Genomic DNA, 21,664 nt, shown 5'->3' with positions numbered 1-21,664 from the left:
AAAAATTGCTTGAACATTCTTTGTATTTGAATCTGTAAAAATCAATGTATTTTATTTGTTGTGGTTGTGGACTTGTGTTAACTTTTGACTATACAAAGCTGTTACAGCCTACGTGAAGTTAACTTCACTGACCAACCCATCTAATTTGATTAAATATGTCACCTGAATCACCCTGAAAAAGCTGAGATAATAATCCCTCATCAACAATCAGTTGATACAGTACAATCATTTTTTATTATGATTATGGACTCGTGTCAACTGGGCTCACGTTAACTTGTGCCTTATACCCATCGGCTGATTGATGCATCTGTTGTGCTTAGCATTACTGGAGCAAAACTGAGCACCTGTGACAGTGAAACGTAAACAATATTTCAGTAAATCATAAAGAAAATATTAAGAGCAGAATGTATGATTTGATTCTCTCTCACAAACACATGTTATACCTTGACATATTTAGGCCTATTTGACTATTATTATAGCATTTAACCTAAATCATGTTACAACAGTAATAGCAGTTTGTTATTAAGTATTATTAGTATAATTAAAATTGCATGTTTATGTTGATGCTGTTATTGCCAGGGGTCCTACCATGATGGTCCATAATAGTGGATGCAAGACTATTATCACCTAGTCGTTAAATTTTGCAATTACACTGTGGTCTTAAAATATTTTTCACATTAAGTGTCAATTCACCCAGAAACATGAATCTTGTTGTTACTCTTTTGTATCATTACAATTCCCGGAGAACTGTTCATCTTCAGAACACAAACTAGGATGAAATATGAGAGCTCCTCATCCTCCAGAGACAGCTATGGTCCTGAGACAGTCAAAGTAGGGCTGTGACAGTAACAGATTTTTTGTTACAGTGGTGATAAAGCAAGAAATTAAGCAGTATGTCGGTTAACATTACATATAGAGCTGCACAATTAATCAAAAAAAGATTGCGATCTCGATTCGACTCCCTAGATCAGGGGTCACCAATCCTGGTCCTGGAGGGCCGGTTTCCCTGCAGGGTTTAGCTCCAACTTGCCTCAACACACCTGCCTGGATGTTTCAAGTATACCTAGCAAGAACTTGATTAGCTTGTTCAGGTGTGTTTGATTAGGGTTGGAGCTAAAATCTGCAGAACACCGGCCCTCCAGGAACAAGTTTGGTGACCACTGCCCTAGATGATCATAATTCAACATTTCTACAATTCTACAATTTCTACAATTAGAGAAGCAAAGGCGGCCGCACAAGTCTTCAACATCAGAATTATGAATAGTTGTATTCTGATGTCATCACTTTACTGTGCATTAATGACCAGGACAAATGTAAAGTCTATTCAAGTCCACCTTTCAAAGTCTATTTAAAATTTATTCAAAACCAACAGTAGACCTACACATATTATTATTGTCTTTATACCATATGTTTGAGGAAAAACAATAATAACAGCCCACTCATACTAATCTTTATTTTACATCTATAGAATCATGAGAAAATCTTGATCTTTATTTTAGGCAAAAAATCATGATTCTCATTTTAGCTAGAATCATGCAGCTCTACCTACATAGGCCTATATATAGGTGTTAAAATTTGTCCGCAACCCTTTTAATCGATAGACCTTATAAATGACCAATTAAGCATGGACATTTAAAGGGAAAATGAAGCACTCAGTCAAGTTTACATTTTGTAATTTGATTTCCACTTTAAAGAAAATATATTAAACAAACTCTATTAATGTAACCATTCAGCAGAAAATGGCATGTTTTACTATAGAATTTAGACCTAGGGCGCCGCCATCTTGGAATATCGCTGTGTCTGACGTCATGAGGTTGGTTCTGTTAACTCAGCTGAACAGATACAGTGGAAGTAAAGGACTGAACACGGAGACTGGACACCCTAATTTATCCCAACGCATAATGTTGTAGATGTGGAGCTGGTGCAAATACAGAGGCAACCCTGTGACGTCAGACACAGCGACATTCCAAAATGGCGGCTTCCTAGGTCTAAAATCTATAGTAAAACATGCTGTTTTCTGCTAAATGGTTACATTTATTGAGTTTGTTAGTTATATTTCCATTAAAGTGGAATCCAACGTACAGAATAATTTTAACTTGACTGAGTGCTTTATTTCTCCTTTAAAGGATATGTTATGCTTTGTGCTGTAAGACACGCATCCACAACTTTGTACATTAAAGTAATAATCAAGTGTGCATTTACTTTACCTTATAGAGTCACTTTCTTGATATTGAAAATTGGGGATAAATACTAATTTGTTTGCCTATATCTCTCTTGCATCAGATCAGGGTTTGTGTTTACTACGAGTAGCAAGCGCACACCGTAACCTGTTGTGGCAGAGGCAAATAAGTTGCTTTTACAGTATTTTTGATGCACAAATGTGTTCTTTGAGCTTTGTATGATTACAGTTGAACTACTGAAGATAAATGCAATGTTTTGACAAAGTTTTTAGTTAGACTTTGAAGATCTTGGGACCATTGCTGTATATGGAGAAAGAGGGAGCTATACCTTCATGGCAAATGAGACAAATATCCCATCAAAACAACTAAAACGAACACAAACCAATATTTGGTTTGGAGAGAGAAGGGAAAACAAAAACACTTTTGCAAATCCTAAAAATAACTTTTTTTCTTTTTTGACTTAAACTTTATGACAAATGTACTGGACCTGTAACACATATATCACAATGCTTTATAACCACAAATTTCACTGCTGTTGTTTTGCTCCAGTAATACCTTCAAGGAACAGCATAGTAGTCAGGCAGCCATACAAAAGTAGAGATTAGTGTGGTGTAGAAGAACTGCAATGGATGTCTGTCCAGGCTGACACTGATTTGGACCATCGGTATGTTCTTGATGCCCTCAACTCAAGCTTCCAGAAAACCTGCAATAAATGAAATTACCAATTACACCTGGTATCTGCTATATGCAAAGTTAAATTCAAACATTTATTTTTAACTCAAGCCATATTTTTCTGATAATATTGTCACATTTAATCTATTTGAATAATTTTGAAATCTGAATATTCCCAATTCATTGATCTTGTTAGGGTTTCATTTACATTTCATTTTAACAAGATTAATGAAGCAAAAAAATATCTATTTTTAATTGCACGCACATACAAACCACACCCAATTAGGTACTGCTATGAGTAAACTGCTGTAATCCGAGAGGAATGAAGACATGGAGGAAAACAAAGAACATACCAGAACATAGTATAATTGTCAATAAACAAACAAGGACAAAAACTGGTTTGTGAACACAGGCAATTATAAACAGAACATTACCAACCAAAGCAAAAAGAATCTTGACAAAAAAAGTAACTTAGCAAACTTACACATGGGCAAAGCTTTTTCCATTCAATGCTGCGTAGTGCACCTCTGGTTAGGAGTACATCTTTAAAAGTAAAAGTTAACAACAACAACAAATATAATGTTTATAACAAAGATAATGGTTATAACATTGCTCAGCCAAATATAACATTATTTTTTTGTTTTGCAATGTGTAGCCAGATTTTTTTAGGCTAATTCCTAGTTATACATGAAATTTATTAAGATGATTTTGCAACAAGCAAACAAAAAAAGGTTAAGAAGAAAATATATTAACTGTAAGAGACTAAGTGAAAAAATAGGTGTACTATCCCTTTAAGTTTGAAAACACGAGTAACTTTAACAGTCTTGCAGATATCAATTATATAGACCAGTGGTTCTCAAACTGTGGTACGTGTACTACTAGTGGTACACAGGCTTCCTTCTAGTGGTACGCGGAGGATTGAAATATGTCATGTACATGCTACACACATTTCAAAATTTATGAAAAATGATGTATATAATATGCCATATATGACATATAGCCTATATTTCTGAGGTAATCTACCACGTTTTTTAACTGTGCAGAGTTGTAGCTGCTTTACTGGGCCTACTGTGCTACTGTAGTTCAATACTGCTCATTTTGGTGGTACTTGGAGAGACAATTTTTTCTGAGGTGGTACTTGATGAAAAAAAGTTTGAGAACCACTGATATAGACCTTTTCACAAGATGGAGATGACGCATTTCAATTGTCACCAGCATCTTAAATCCTCCAAAAGATTTTAATATTTAGATTTTTAACATAGCATGTTAAATTATTTGTTTGTTTTAATTCCATATTTGCTTTAGATAGAGAAGGGAAGACCTAAAAAAATAATATTAAAAAATTAATTAAAAAGTTTAACATCATATGTACTGGACCCGGTACAGTATATCACTATTCTTTATGAACACAAATTTCCTTGTAACAAGTGCTGTTTTGCTCCATACCTTTAGAGAACACAGTAGTAGTCAGGCATCTACAACAGCATTCTTGTCTGTCCAATCGGACACTGGTTTGGGCCATCGGTATGTTCTTGATGCCCTCAACTCGAGCTACCAAATAATACAGAAATTTAAAAGCCATTACACCTGGTATCTGCTATTATACAGTGTATTTCAAACATTCATTTTTAACTTAATCCATACATGTAACGTTACTATAATATTGTTACATACAGTGTAGCATAACATCAAAACAAATTATCAATAATAATATAATATCACACAACATAGCATATCAATTACTAAACAAAGATGGTTTTTGCACACAGGCCATTAGAAAGAGAGTATTACCAACTAACGTTAACGTTAAAACATTGAGAATTTTTTAACAGATAATTAAAGGTAACAAACGTTATGTTAACTTGGCAAACTTACATATGGGCATAGCCATTTCAACTGTACATTAGCACGTCTCTGGAGTACATCTCTAAAAGTAAAAAGAAACACAAATAACAGTGAAACGACCGCAGTTCACTTTATTTATTGGCTATAAAAAAGATTGTTCATAACATTTCTCAGTAACGTAAACTTTCAAACGTGTTTCTTAGTTAGCCGCGATGTGAAGCCAGGTTTTTAGGCTACTTCCAAGCCATAAATGTAGATGCCAATTAAAACAGTTAAAAACACTAAATTAGACTAACGTTAACGTTAAACATGTAAGTTACATCGTGTCCTTAAACATGTACCTCGAGCTGATGTGCGTCACAGGAGCGCGCGCAAACAAGACGGAAAAAAAACAAGCTGGAAAGTATTAAATGCTTCAAGATTCGAAACACACCTCAGAATTCACGTTTTACATTATTTGTGGGTAAAACTAAATAAGGAGAATAAATAAAACATATAAAGCATCGAAAAATGTGCTTACCTCTGAATTCCGTTGCACTGGTGTCCGTTACGATTCAAACTTCAAATGAGGCAGGTTGCGCGGCTGCGAGCGCGACTGCGCGCGCCCAGTCCTCCAACGGTACTATGGTAACCAACAAAACTAAACCAGAACCAAAGAGCTTAGAATGACATTCTAAGCTCTTTGCCAGAACTAAACACTAGTTTAACGGGGGAATTTGATTGGTGACTGACAGATATGTAGTTACAGTCAAAAATAAACATTAAACTTAATTTATTTTTTCTAAAAAAAAAAAAAAAATTACAAATTTTCATTCCATTTAAAATCTGTATTGAATTTCTTTCAAATTATTTTGAAAATGTTGGTAGGACTTGTTGTAAGAACATTATTTATTCACATTATAAGAACTTTCAAGTACAAACAGAGATGAGCAAAAGTACATTGAAATATATTTTAAAATAAATAAAGTATCAAATACATAAATTTTATGTGTTTCAAAATAAAATACTTTATGGGACATTCTAGCTGAAATTTACATTGTATGTTACTGAAATAAAAACATAAATACAGTGAATTCATTCATTCATTTTCTTTTCGGCTTAGTCCCTTTATTAATCTGGAGTCGCCACAGCGGAATGAACCGCCACATTATCCAGAACACACCAACACAGGGAGAACATGCAAACTCCACATAGAAATGCCAAATGACCCAGTCGAGGCTTGAACCATCGACCTTCTTGCTGTGAGGCGACAGCATACTGCCCCACCCCGACGCCTCTAAATAAAGTGAATAATAAGTATTTCATCAGAAAAATTTTAAAATGGCCTGATGGTTGAATTCTGTGAGTTCTTCTGTAAAGGAATATGTCAGTCATTTGGTTCTCAGATTTTTTTTCTTTATTAAAACACTTTACAAATGTACAAACCCTGTAGTCTTTGTCCTCAGCCCAATTGAATCTACAGCTTTAATAATTATGTTTTGCTTAAAACATATTTAAAGCAAATAGCCAGTTTAAGTTGCTCTCATTCACATCAATTGATTAAAAAAACGTGAAACTATAAATAAATTCTACAAATAAATACTACAAATATATTATACAAATAATTTATTGTTCCCATGTTTCTGTCAGTCCTGTCACATTTGCATTAAATTTATCATAAAATGCATGCAATACACCTTTGACTTTGAAGTGACATAATTTGACGGAAGAGAAGCTGACAGTGATTAAGGATGCATTCTATCATTGAATTGTATGATTTTATGCTTGCTTTTGTGTGATTTTTTGAAGACAACAAGCTTAAAGGTCAGGCCCTGTCACATTTTTTATTAGTGAAAATGTTTCTGGTAGATTGTCTCATATTTTATTATTTTTTTTTAAATACAACAAAATACTTTTTTTAAAGGTAGCAGGAACTTTCTTTGCAAACCTTTTATTAATAAGCCTATTGGATCAATCCCTTCACCATTAAACTGTTTGATAACAACAAATTTTCTCTGGCACTTCATCCACCTATAGGGGAAGTTGTGGCCTTATGGTTAGTAAGCAGGACTTGTAACCTAAAAGTAACTGTGTTTCTCTTTGAGTTCAGTATACATTTTGCACAACTTTTCATACAGAAAGTCCTGTTTTGAAGATGATCATTCATTCATTTTCTTTTTTTAACTTAGTCCCTTCATTAATCAGGGATCGCCACGTACAGCGGAATGTATATGTTTTATGCAGAGGATGCCCTTCCGGCCACAACCTTACACTGGGAAACGCTCAAACACACTTGCATTTACACACATACACTACGGCCAATGATTTTATCTTCATTAACCAGACAGTGCACCTGTAGGTGAAATGTCATTTGAAACAATGTATCGTCAGTGTAGGACTTATTTTAATGTTGTTTGTCTTATTTATTTGCCATCTGCTGTACATCAGCAATCTATCTATCATGTGTACAGTATACTCATTCTCCCAAGATTTTTTATTCAGATCTTCTTTAACTAGACCTGTCTCAGGCTCAGGTTCACACAGCAAGGAGTGCTGAATGCAGATTTTTTTCAGATCTGATTTTTTGCATAACTGTTCACATTGTTTTTTTATAAATGTGGCCAGTATCAGATTTCCAGTGTGAACAGATCATGGTGCTAAACTGACCTGTATGCACAGCACATAAAATGTGTATAGCGTATGAATATAAAGCACAATGTCAGATATTGACTGATTGATGTTTAGAAGCTCCAAATCCTGTTTTTAAGATATTTATTATTCCATCTAATTTCTTAAGCAAAGATGCTGAATTGTACACTATACAGCCATTATCTCTGGTCTTAGCATTGCTCACCTGTAGGGATGTAACGGTATTGTAAATACCGTCATACCGCAATATTAAATTTTTTCGATATTACCGAAGTCGCATGACTCGGTAAAACTATAGGTCTTCTGAGAAAATTTGCTCAGGCGAATGAAGCGAACGGGAGGTAGCTGAAACTTCATTTCCCATCAGCCCCGGCGTGGCCATAATCCTTTGCGGTCTGTTGTCGCTACAGATCCAGTAATGCGGAAATGGAGTGTGCTGCTAGTAGCGGAGATGAAAAAAAGATGGAAATGATCGAACCTAAAGCGGGTGTTGTCGCCGCGCGCGTGCTGAATAGCGGTGCTGTCGCGCGCGTTCTGATCAGCTGTGTTGTGGCGCGCGTATTGTAAAGCGCCGAGGGGGGGTTGAGCGCGCATACTCAAGGGAGGTGTTGTCGCGCGCCTACTGAAGGGCTGGACTGGACGGAGGTTGTGTCGCGTCGCGGGGGCACTTTTGATCGTTTTGGAAGGGCATTTTCTATCCAAGACTAAAAAGGGCATGTGCACTGCACAGGTTGAGCCCTATGTTTGCACGTGCCTGCAAGTTGGGGAATACGACTAATAACAGTCATGGGGACTGCAGAAACACAGCACACTGTTCAGATTGATGCAGACATTGACTTGTACCGCAAAGAGACCTCTATCTCACTCATGGTTTGTCTTCTCAAGTGGGGGAAAGACAATGCACAACGTTACCCCACTGCTGTCAACATGGGCCAAGTCATATCTCTCCTGTCCCAGAATCCTCAGTCCCAAATGAGAGGGGTTTTTTCTGTTGCAGGGGACATTGTAAATACCCAGAGATACCAGCTTTTACCAGATAATAGTTATATGATAATTTTTCTTTAAACCCATCTCTATCTAAGTGAGTGATTAAATGTTGAATGTGATGAGTTTTTAACAATACTAAATTGAAACTTTATTTTTTTACATGGTTTAATAATTTTTTGTTATTAAAATTGAAGTTCCTGTTTCAAAGCTAACAGATAGATGGCTAATTTGTATGTCATTGACACTTTTGGCACTTTTTTGGAGTATTTTCAAAAGTTTTTTTTTTCCTGTAAATGATTCAATAAATACCGTACTGTGACATTCATACCGAGGTATTACCGTACCGTGAAATTCTGATACCGTTACATCCCTACTCACCTGCTATTTTCAATGTGTGCTGACTTGCTCCTGAATATACCCTTGCCATTTGTCTGTTACTTTCTTTTTAGCATAATTTCCATTCATACTTGAATCATTGACCACCATCTAAAAATAGAAGGTGATTTAGAAGGTGATTCTTCTGATTACAAGCTTATAGGCAAGTGATCAGAGGCCTCCTTTTTAAGATGTAATCATGTACTGTAAACATCTTGCAAAGTATTTTACGTTATTTTGAAATGACAAAAATACAAGACACTGAAGTATTTCGATACAAAATTTTATGCCCATCCCTGAGAACAAATAACTTCATGAAGACGTTCCAAGAACTTTGTTCTAAAAACATCTTCCATCAACATTATGACAAAGTTCATTCATTCATTTTCTTTTCAGCTTAGTCCCTTTATTGATGCGGGGTCTCAACAGCGGAATGAACTGCCAACTTATCCAGCACATGTTTTACGCAGCGGATGCCCTTCCAGCTGCAACCCATCTCTGGGAAACATCCATACACACTCATTTACACTCATACTATGGTCAATTTAGTGCATCAATTCCCCTATAGCGCATGTGTTTGAACTGTGAGGGAAACTGGAGCACCTGGAGGAAACCCACACGAATGCTGGGAGAACAAGCAAACTGCACACAGAAACACCAACTGACCTAGCCGAGGCTCGAACCAGCAACCTTCTTGCTGTGAGGCGACAGCACTTCCTACTGCGCCACCACATCGCACCCCATGATTAAGTTCAAGCACAAATAACGCCCTGAAGACATCCTCCATGAACTTTGTTCTAAAAAAGTTTATGAACATTCTGACAACTTTCAAGTACGAATAACGTCCTGAGGAAATTTCAAGAACTTTGTGCCAAGAACGTTTTTTATCAACATTGTGACAACATTCATCAAGACCAAATAACATTCTGAAGACGTTTCAAGAACTTTGTTCTAAGAACGTTTTTCATCAACCTTATGAGAACGTTCATCAAGTACAAATAACTTTCTAAAGACGTTCCGAAAACTTTTTTCTGTGAACGTTTTTCACCAACATTATGACAATGTTCATCAAGTACAAATAATGTTCTGAAGACGTTTCAAGAACTTTATTCTAAAAACGTTTTCTGTCAACATTATGACAACGTTTATGAATTACAAATAATGTTCTGAAGATGTTCCAAGTTCTTAGAACGTTTTTTATCAACATTGAGGGAACGATCATGAAGTACAAATAACGTTCTGAAGATTTTAAAGAACTTTGTGCCAAGAACGTTTTTTATCAACATTGTGACAACGTTCATCAAGTACAAATAACGTTTTGATGACGTTCCAAAAACTTTGTGCTGAGAACGTTTTTTTTTCAACATTGTGACAACGTTCATCAAGCACTAATAACATTCTGGAGTCGTTTCAAGAACTTTGTTCTAAGAACGTTTTCCATCAACATTATGAGAACGTTCATTAAGTACAAATAACGTCCTGAAGACGTTTCAAGAACTTTGTTCTAAGATTGTTTTCCATCAACATTATGACAATGTTTATCAAGTACAAATAACGTTCTGAAGACATTTCAAGAACTTTGTTCTAAGAACTTTTTTATCAACATTGTGGCAACATTCATCAAGTACAAATAACGTTCTGAAGATGTTCCTAGAACTTAGTTCTTAGAACGTTTTTATCAACATTAAGGGAACGATAATGAAGTACAAATAACGTTCTGAAAACTTTATTCAGAGAACGTTTTTTATCAACATTATGACAACGTTAATGAAGTACAAATAACGTTCTGAAGACGTTTCAAGAACTTTGTTCTAAAAAGGTTTTTTTTTCAACATAATTACAATGTTTATGAAGTACGAAAAACGTTCTGAAGATGTTCCAAATACTTTGTTCTTAGAACGTTTTTTTTATCAACATTGTGACAACATTCATCAAGTACAAATCATGTTCTGAAGACATTTCAAGAACTTTGTTCTAAAACTTTTTTTATCAACATTGTGGCAACATTCATCAAGTACAAATAACATTCTGAAGATGTTCCAAGAACTTTGTTCTTAGAATGTTTTTATCAACATTGAGGGAATGATCATGAAGTAAAAATAACGTTCTGAAGACGCTCCAAAAACTTTGTTCTAAGAACGTTATTTTATCAACAATATGACAACGTTGATGAAGTACAAATAACATTCTGAAGACGTTTCGAGAATTTTGTTCTAAGAACGTTTTTCATCAACCTTATAAGAACGTTCATTACGTACAAATAACGTTCTAAAGACGTTTCAAGAACTTTGTTCTAAAAACGTTTTTTGTCAACATTATGACAACATTTATGAAGTACAAATAACGTTCTGAAGACGTTCCAAGAACTTTATTCAAAGAACGTTTTCCATCAACATTATGACAACGTTTATGAAGTACAAATAACGTTCTGAAGATGTTCCAAGAACTTTGTTTATCAACATTGAGGGAACGATCATGAAGTAAAAATAACGTTCTGAAGACGCTCCAAAAACTTTGTTCTAAGAACGTTATTTTATCAACAATATGACAACCTTCATGAAGTGCAAATAACATTCTGAAGACGTTGCGAGAACTTTGTTTTAAGAACGTTTTTCATCAACCTTATAAGAGTGTTCATCAAGTACAAATAACGTTCTGAAGACAATAGGTAAACTTTGTCCTGAGAACGTTTTTCATCAACATTATGACAATGTTCATCAAGTACAATAAACGTTCTAAAGACGTTCCAAGAACTTTGTTTATCAACATTGAGGGAACGATCATGAAGTAAAAATAACGTTCTGAAGATGTTCCAAGAACTTTGTTTATCAACATTGAGGGAACGATCATGAAGTAAAAATAACGTTCTGAAGACGCTCCAAAAACTTTGTTTTAAGAACGTTTTTCACTAACATTATGACAACGTTTATGAAGTACAAATAACGTTCTGAAGACGTTGCGAGAACTTTGTTTTAAGAACGTTTTACATCAACCTTATGAGAGTGTTCATCAAGTACAAATAACGTTCTGAAGATGTTTCAAGAACTTTGTTCTAAAAACGTTTTCTGTCAACATTATGACAATGTTTATAAAGTACAAATAACGGTCTGAAGTTGTTCCAAGAACTTTGTTTTAAGAACGTTTTTCATCAACATTATGACAACGTTTATGAAATACAGATAACGTTCTGAAGATGTTTCAAGAACTTTGTTCTAAAAACGTTTTCTGTCAACATTATGACAATGTTTATAAAGTACAAATAACGTTCTGAAGTTGTTCCAAGAACTTTGTTTTAAGAACGTTTTTCATCAACATTATGACAACGTTTATAAAGTACAAATAACGTTCTGAAGTTGTTCCAAGAACTTTGTTTTAAGAACGTTTTTCATCAACATTATGACAACGTTTATGAAATACAAATAACGTTCTGAAGTTGTTCCAAGAACTTTGTTTTAAGAACGTTTTTCATCAACATTATGACAACGTTTATGAAATACAAATAACATTCTGAAGATGTTTCAAGAACTTTGTTCTAAAAACGTTTTCTGTCAACATTATGACAATGTTTATAAAGTACAAATAACGTTCTGAAGTTGTTCCAAGAACTTTGTTTTAAGAACGTTTTTCATCAACATTATGACAACGTTTATGAAATACAGATAACGTTCTGAAGATGTTTCAAGAACTTTGTTCTAAAAACGTTTTCTGTCAACATTATGACAATGTTTATAAAGTACAAATAACGTTCTGAAGTTGTTCCAAGAACTTTGTTTTAAGAACGTTTTTCATCAACATTATGACAACGTTTATGAAATACAAATAACGTTCTGAAGATGTTTCAAGAACTTTGTTCTAAAAACGTTTTCTGTCAACATTATGACAATGTTTATAAAGTACAAATAACGTTCTGAAGTTGTTCCAAGAACTTTGTTTTAAGAACGTTTTTCATCAACATTATGACAACGTTTATGAAATACAAATAACGTTCTGAAGATGTTCCAAAAACTTTGTTCTAAAAACGTTTTCTGTCAACATTATGACAACGTTTATGGAGTACAAATAACGTTCTGAAGACGTTTCAAGAACTTTGTTTTAAGAACGTTTTTTTAATAACGTCACAAGAACGTTAACAACGTTAAGAGACTCTTCTAAAAACGTTCTATTGATAACGTTTTGTGCTAACATTTCCGCAACTTTTAAAGAACGTTAGTGAATGTTCTGGGAACGTTCCCTGTTAGCTGGGGACATGTTTTACACAGATACTGTACTGAATGTACTGAAGCCTAACAAGTTAACGTTACTCTGTTAAGCAAATTTCAACAAACGTTATATCATGTAAACGAAATACACACCCTTTGATAAATCTCATGCCACTTTTTTTGTCGAGGAGCTGGCCTGTTTCCCTCATTTGATGGCCAAACTCCTGTGCTGGCAAACTTTTTCAAACGTGAAATCCAGTCAGCGTCTGACATGGCTTTATGAGATTTTCCAGACATTTTTCTCCTATAAATTAAACGGTTTTAAATTTAAAGTATCCAAATTTGAAATACAACACACTAAAATATTAATTCGTGCAATTGTGTAGTTTTTCCTACCTTTTTTAAGAAATCACTATCGGAAAAAATCCTTTACTGTAAGCAAAACGATGCTGTGCTCTGTCGAATGATGCTGTTCATTGAATATCACTGATGGTCAATGAACTTTTTTGACCTCTGACCCGCCTCCAGAGGACCGCGTCATTCCTTCGTGTACCTTCGGCTCAGTTCGGAAAATTGATTGACATCTGACTGACCTGTTTGACTGCACACCTAGCGGTGATTCTTGGAACAGTTCCTCCCCCGCGGCTTCAACATTGTCTCGACTCTGATTGGTCAAATGTTGAAAATGTTGAGAATTCCGGTCCGCGATTGGCTGCAAATGTTGAAGCGCTGCAACGTGATTGGCTACAATGTTGGAGCGAATCGCTCCGATTGGCTCTCATCTTCAACATTTGTGAAATATTGTCAGACTATCCTTCGGCAGCTGGCGTTCAGGCTCCAGTCTCTTCGGGGGCGTGGGTTCGAATCCCACCGCTGCCAGGCAGTCCTTTTAGGATGCTTGAGAATGACCTCTCTACAACTAGATACATCTAGGGTAGCGTGGCCGAGGGGTCTAAGGCGCTGGATTTAGGCTCCAGTCTCTTTGGGGGCGTGGGTTCGAATCTCACCGCTGCCAGATGTGATTTTAAACACGGACAAACTGCTTGAGTGCGTGCGTGTTCTCAGTGACCGCTGGAAATGAGAGAGTACATTTCAGTTGGCAACTATTCAGTATAATGTGTTCTTTGAAACTCACGGCAGACTCGTTGGTGTGACAGCAACACATCCCCAAGCTCGAATCTGCTCAGGAGCAAGTGTCTTTCCCACGATTAGATTGCAGCATCTTAAAGTCTGCACTGGAAGTCTCTCTCTGCCATTGCTCCTTTTAGCAAGAGCACCCTATTGAAACAGGAACAGTAAAGATTCACAATTAGAGTAGTAATACTCTATAACTGGATTTGAATATAATAACAACAACAATGTGGGGTCTGCTGTGATGGAATCAGTAACTCACTCTTTTGTGAAATAACAGTTACCTTGTAATCAGGTGCTTAAATGCATCCATTAAGCAACACATGAAGATTTACTCAGGCGAGCGTTTTCGATGCAGTGAGAGTGGAAAGGTCTTCAAACATAAAAGATGCCTCGTCAATCACATGAAGCTTCACAATGGAGAGAAAAAATGAGGCCTTGTCCAGCAGAGCTTAAGGCTTTCCTGGGATAGCATCTCGGGACAAGTGTGAACTCCTGAATACATCTCAAGTTACTGGAATGAAACCCTTTGAACCTGAAGATTTAAACTCAATAACTGAAGAGGGGTGAAGATGTGCCAGGTTGTGAGAGTTTCTACAGGGCTGCAAGAAAGCAAAATAACTCTATATGTGTTTCAAGTTATTATGAACTGAAAACCAAATTTATGCACATTGCACACTGCAATCAAATGGTCGGCACTGAAAAGAGAATTAGAAAGATTAGGGAGGAGAAAATGTTTGGGGATATGCAGGGTAAACTGTCCTACACCCTTAGATTGTGTTTTTGATTATTCACATTGTTTGATTTTCACTCCCTTGAACAAACACCGATTTGCCTCCAATTTTGGGCTTTTGTCTGCAGTTTCACAAAACATGTTGGTGAATGAAAGTCCACCTAAACTCGGCTGGTGTGAACTTGCAATGACAGTGAGAGACTGATGCAGACACCATAAAGCCCTGTTCAGACTACACAATGCCATTTGCCATTTACCACAGATCAGATTTTTGTCAGATTATGAGATTTTGACTTGATAAACTCTTGATGTGTTGTGGGTACAAATGGAGACTTTGGTTTCAAAACACTACACTTTTATTTTGATGGACATATTTTAGAAAATAAACAAGTTTTCTTCATGAAGACAATTAAACTTTCTATGGACAACTAGTTTCCCTTAAAGAAATGTTCATGTGAAAACTCCCACATTACTACAAATAAATCAGTGTATGGGAAACCCAGTGTTGCTATTGTGAATGAGAACATGAGTGATTTCTTAGCTTACATGCTAATTCCAGTACTCATTAGACTACTGAAGGACTTCAGCTATCTGTAAATTCCAAATATTATTTATATGCATTACATATTGTACTACTCATGTGCACTGATAGATTATATTGTGTGCTGTCTGCAAGTGGTGTGTGTGTGTAGGTTATAGTTTTAGGTTTATTGTGTTAAAGGTAAATTATTTTAAGAGTAACAAGTTATTTAATTATTAACATTCTGATTGTTCCTATATATATATATATATATATATATATATATATATATATATATATATATATATATATATATTGAAGGAATAAAATTACAGTCTAATGCTTCTTTTGAATTATATATATGTGCTCATGCTTATAATGCATATGTGTTTGCTTGAACCATGATAATCTAATGAGCCCACGCAATGATATGATGAGACATTCTGTTTGACCTTAAAATGAGACAGGAACTTTCCACACCTATAATGTCAAATAACTAAATCTGTAACAAACAAGCCTTGCAGAAAGTCCCTGTTTGGGTTGCAGCTGTGACGTGTGACTTTTCTACACAGAAAGGAGAACTGGAGCAGATGAGGAAAATATTGCTTTATTGTCTTACTAATCACTCTTTTCTTTTGATATATATATTTGCTATTGGAGGAATATATTCCCATTTGCCTCACTATTCATAATTTACAATATGTGTTTTTGTCAGATATGATGATGTCTCCTGATATAGCGTACTTCTACTTAACACCTGTTATAATAAGTTTCTAACTAACTGCTAAAACCACAAGAGCTGTGTGTGGGTGCTGGCTGGAGACAGATCTGCAAAAGTGCTTCCCCTAGATAGGTGCATACACAGGTCAAGAGTTCATAGACAGGACAAGGAGGAAAAGCTAATGTGATAGATGCAGCATTTTTATACTGCTCTCTGTGTATGCGTGATGTATGATGCTTTAATAAAATTGATATTATCCTGATAATTCTATAAGGAAGTTATGATGCTCAGCTGTGCTTTGATGATTTTTTGCTACAGTTGCTTGCTGCACCCCAGATGTCAGTAGTGTCAAGTATGTCAAGGAGAAGTGATACTTTCACCTGCCCTTTTGTTTCTGTGTGCAGAGGTATCTCTGTGTGCAGACCACAGACCTTTGAGAGATGATTCTGCCTGATAACAGCTGATGGCAACAATAGAGATTGGGGGTAACTGATCAGAGGAGTGGCCAAAAAGATTGAACGCTGCTGATGGATAAAAGGAGGGAGTCGAGAGAGTTCGAGAGCTTTTGGACATCCAGACTGCTTGGCTGACGGTTCTTCAAAAGCCCAGGATCCTGACCTTCGCTTTATTCACTTATGCTCGATAAATAAATTCATTGATTTTGATTAATTGACTCCTGACCGATTATTGAATTGGGGTGGACTAAGGCAAGTGAGAAATAGTCCAACAAAATGGAGGGGGCACCCGGATCGGTCAACAAAGGAGTCTAAAAGGAGGAGTTGATTGTTTGAACTCCACACTGAACTTCAGCGGCGTTTCTTCATTCAACACTTGACCGGTCACTAAAAGAAGGTAAGCAGAAGCCTGTTTCTATCAAAATTCTGCTATTGATTATTACTAAAATTATGTGTTGAATGAGAAACTGAAACTGAAGTAATTAAATATTAAAAGTGAGTTGAGATATATGAGTGAATAAAGCCTAGGCACTTTCCCCTGCCCTGGTTAGAGTCCAGGCACTTTCCCCTGCCCTGGTTAGAGTCCAGGCACTTTCCCCTGCCCTGGTTAGAGTCCAGGCACTTTCCCCTGCCCTGGTTAGAGTCCAGGCACTTTCCCCTGCCCTGGTTAGAGTCCAGGCACTTTTCCCCTGCCCTGGTTAGAGTCCAGGCACTTTCCCCTGCCCTGGTTAGAGTCCAGGCACTTTTCCCCTGCCCTGGTTAGAGTCCAGGCACTTTTCCCCTGCCCTGGTTAGAGTCCAGGCACCGTCTCCCCTGCCCTGGTTAAAGTCCAGGCACCGTCTCCCCTGCCCTGGTTAAAGTCCAGGCACCGTCTCCCCTGCCCTGGTTAAAGTCCAGGCACCGTCTCCCCTGCCCTGGTTAAAGTCCAGGCACCGTCTCCCCTGCCCTGGTTAAAGTCCAGGCACCGTCTCCCCTGCCCTGGTTAAAGTCCAGGCACCGTCTCACCTGCCCTGGTTAAAGTCCAGGCACCGTTTCCCCTGCCCTGGTTAGAGTCCAGGCTATTTTATAAACTTTTTCCTGTGTTGCATTTTCAAGTGTTATAAACAGCAGATTTTTTTTTTTTTAAATAAATATATTTCTCACTGATTAATTGAAAACATAAAACAACATGGAGGGAGAATTTGATCGTGAATGTGAGGAATATGGCTATCCTCCAGTTCAGGCTCAGTGGAAAAGGGTAGCGGAACTGGATATAGAACAAGCAGACTAAAAAAAAAAAAAAGATACAGCCAGAAAGAAGGAAGGATAAAAGCAGCTGAAGTATATTTTGGGATGTACAGATCAGACAAGACACAAACGCAAATTTGGCCAAAAAATTGAGAGGAATGGAGGAAAGACCACATATAACATTGAAACAACAAAAAGAAAAGCTAGAAAATATTAAGTCACAGCTGTTAAAACTACAGCTGGAAGAGGCTAAAGCTAAATTACAGAATAAGATGGTCGTAAGACAAAATACACAAATGCAAAAAGTCATTGCTCCTCTGACTCATGTACCTGCTGTGTCGCCTGTGCAGCCACCACAACCTAGCCCACCACTAATTTCTTACACACAGTCACCATTATGCCTCAGCCCAACACAGCACAACAGACATACATACAGTAGCCAAACCAATATCATAGAGGGGGCGACCAGAAAAAAAAAAAAAAAAAAAACTTTTGGAGTTGTTTTGTGTGTGTGAACCCAAACTATAGGAAAGATCAATGTCCAATCAGCCATTGGAGATATGGGGACACCAACAAGGGTTGTTTTGTGTGTGGAGATTTAAACCACTGGAGAGATCAGTGTCCAGTGAACAGCCAACCTGCGGGGGGTTGGGATCCCCGAAGAGGTGGGGCTGCTGGTCGAGGCAGGCGACCAGAACCAATACAAACTCTCCCGTCATCCCCAGCCCCTAAACCCCGGGGGAACCAGGTGCCCACTCAATTCACGGTGTGGGACCTGGGGGATGAGGCGGAGACTTATTGACGGGACCCACAGAGAACCAGCAGGGGGGGACAGGCCGAACCCCACTGTAGATAATGGTCAACGCTAGGCCATTAACAGCCTTGGTGGATACTGAGGCCACACTTTCTACAGTCACGAAGGGGGCAGTGACTGATGTTATGTTGTCAAGCAAGACAATTGAAGTAATAGGTTCTCTGGGGAAGCAGAAAGATGGCCAGCTACAAAAACCAATACCCGTCACCGTGGCTAACCAGCAACTAAGCCACAGTTTTCTCTACTCCACAACTGTGCCTGTGGCCCTTCTGGGGAAAGATTTATTAGTTAAACTCGAAGCCAGCATATTGTGTTCACCTGATGGGGTTATCATCACCTTCCCTAATGACAGGTCATTTAACTGCTCAAAACATGGGGCGTCACTAGATGGACAGTAGTTACTGTCCACATGCAAGTAGTGGGAGGGTGCTGATATCTACTAGGTGGAGCTGGACAACACAGGCTAAAGCCCTGACAGTTTGGTCTCCCTATACAACCTTTGGAAACCCAGGATTAACCAATTAGGCATTCACTTACCACCATCTGACCCCCTACACTGCACACTGTTCTATGACAGAAACGATAAATTATACTATGAAGATGAATGCTTGTCACTAGTGGGCATAAAATGGGTGTTATAGGGAAAGGGTCTACTAATTGGCAAAGAGGGGGTGGTCACCCAAATTAACTGATGAACAATAAAAAAGGTATGAGATGGCTGACGCAGCTTTACCACATGTTTCAGTTGCCATAAATCCAGTGCATGAAGCCGAGGAGTTGGGAACAATGACAAAACTGAAAGTCGCAAATTGGAAAAAAAAAAAATAAATCTAATGTTACGCAAGCCTTATATTAACCATAAAAAAAGCCTTTAATAACACACTTAGTCATATCAGTTGGGAAATAAACCTAATTTACTTTCTGACATTTCAAAAACAATATAGAATAGTTTCAATTATGAATGCCATACATATAATAATCGACTTTTCTGTGATTGTGCACCTATCACTGAATTAGGTCTAAAAAAAAAAAAAAAAAAAAAAAAAAATATATATATATATATATATATATATATATATATATATATATATATATATATATATATATATATTTAATTAAGGCCTGTCTTGACTGGTCTGTAATTGACATCTCCTCCTAGAGTTCTGAGTATGCTGATGGCTGTTGTTTTAGAGCAGATGATGGAAGTCTGAGGACAGGTTAGGGCATATAAATTGGAAAAGTCTTTAGATACCTATGGTTGAATCACTTAAGTTAGCAAAAGATTTAAGGGTTAACATCTAACTTGAATGTGCATATGTGGGTACAGCTGTACATGTCAAATTGCCACAGTGGCGGAGGTCTGGTTTCTTTACCTCCTTGGGTCGACCTATCTCAGGAACAGAAAACTGTTGAGCATTCCTTTGGTCTGGCTCATCTTCATAGTACTGCCGGCATTAAATATAATTATAGATATGACAGAAATTGGCTAAAATCTGTGTACACACTAAAATGAACTGACTGAATGTTTTGCCTATTGCATTAATGTCTATACATTCTTCTGCAACAGGACCCGACTTCACACCTTTTGAGCTTTTGACAGGTCGACAGTATCCTGGCCAGAGTTCTGCGCTGTCCCTGGAAAGCATTTACACCATTGTCACCAAGATGTTATCATGACAAACTAACTTCTTTGATTGCAGCTTTTGTCTTTTTAGGTTACTCCTGACAAACAATCTAAGGAACCAGTGGCCAATGCTGCTGATTGGGTAGACCTTTGCCTGTTTAAGAGGAAGTGGAGGGAGCCCACATGGTCTGAACCATACTAAGTCATTGCCAGATTGTCCCATTGTGTTAAGGTTACTGGCAAGGGTGATACCTGGTACCACCTCTAATCCTGTGTTGCATGTAATAAACCTAACCATTCTCTTGCAGAAATTAGAGTGGACCTGACTTCTCAGGTCCAAGAGAGGGAGACTCAGATTATACGAGACACTGACACTAACAGACTTGCAACACACACAACCAATTACTCGCTGCCACTCTGACAAATAGAAAATTAAAAATTGAACAAAATTGAACACCTATTTCAAACACTGGACAATGAACCATTAGTGTAAGTGCTGACTGTGCTTTTGGGGCTGATATAGCAAAACAATTCAGAGAAAGATACAGTGTAAAAAGATTGAAATTAAATTTAAACAACCAAGACAGGATTATCTTTCATCTGGTGACAAAAAATTGACTACTAACAAATTAACATATGAAGACTTTAAAGCCAGTCTGATTTAGATGAAATATTAGTGTCTGTTATTCAGAGTGAGCAGTGTGTCTGTACCCCGGCTTGGGTGTTGCCTGGACAAACCAGACTTCACCACAGTTTTGCAAATAATCAATGAAGTGTTTTCTGATGTTACTATGCTGATCACAATCTACAGTTTATAAATTAACCCCTATATCCTTTAAAGGTTTGATTTTTTTTTAATATTTTTATATTTAAATATTATTATTATAATTTTTCTTTTAAATATTATATGACATGTGATATTTCTTGTTTTAAATAGTTGCAGAATTGAAAGTGTTACTGCATCTCATCTGATTCACCCTTAGGAGTGGCCCTTGAATTGGTAAGAATTGTCACAGCCAGAGAACAACATTTGAGTTGTTGTGTAGCTCAGTGGTTCCCAAAGTGGGGTCCGTGGGACATTGACAGGAGTTATTTCCAAAATCAAATTAATTTTATTAAAATATCAGAATAACCATATTTTAACCATAACCCGCTGAAGATAAAAATAAAAAACAACAACATGCAAATGAAAAGTCATCAGCCTTTCAATTATTATCATCATTTTTTCATAGGGTTGGTGTGTTTACATTAGATTAACACTGAAATAACGTCAGCTGCAGCATATGGATTTTATAGCACCAGGTTAAACGTTCTGACACCTTTATAGCAGTCAATTACATTAAAAATAAAAAAAACAAGATACTAATCATACTACTTTAGCATCGTTACTACTTTAGCATCACCTAAAACTGGTTCGTTTACCCCAAGAGAGGGAGCATACAACTGTTTCAATTTTAATATGTGAAAAGAAAAAAAAAAGAAAAAAAAGAAAATAAAAACGTTATATAACATGGCCTTATATAACATGGCCCTGGACGAATCGGTGACTAGGG

The 21,664-nt window shown here is 36.8% G+C and overlaps 2 protein-coding genes and 1 non-coding gene across 4 annotated transcripts in view; 2 read left to right on the top strand and 1 right to left on the bottom strand.

Moving 5' to 3' along the window:
* Positions 1 to 21,664, top strand: part of LOC137491248 (uncharacterized) — a 697,259-nt gene that overhangs the window by 555,761 nt on the left and 119,834 nt on the right. The window lies entirely within an intron of this gene.
* LOC137491174 (uncharacterized) overlaps positions 1 to 21,664 on the bottom strand; it is a 293,575-nt gene that overhangs the window by 182,521 nt on the left and 89,390 nt on the right. The window lies entirely within an intron of this gene.
* On the top strand, positions 13,820 to 13,901 carry trnal-uag (transfer RNA leucine (anticodon UAG)). Its single transcript has one exon. It is a non-coding gene; the product is annotated as a tRNA-Leu (tRNA).

The sequence above is a fragment of the Danio rerio genome, chromosome 4 (assembly GCF_049306965.1).
Source record: "Danio rerio strain Tuebingen ecotype United States chromosome 4, GRCz12tu, whole genome shotgun sequence".
Lineage (NCBI taxonomy): Eukaryota > Metazoa > Chordata > Actinopteri > Cypriniformes > Danionidae > Danio > Danio rerio.
The sequence above is the reverse complement of the archived record's forward strand: the minus strand, read 5'-3'. Positions and strand labels throughout refer to the sequence as shown.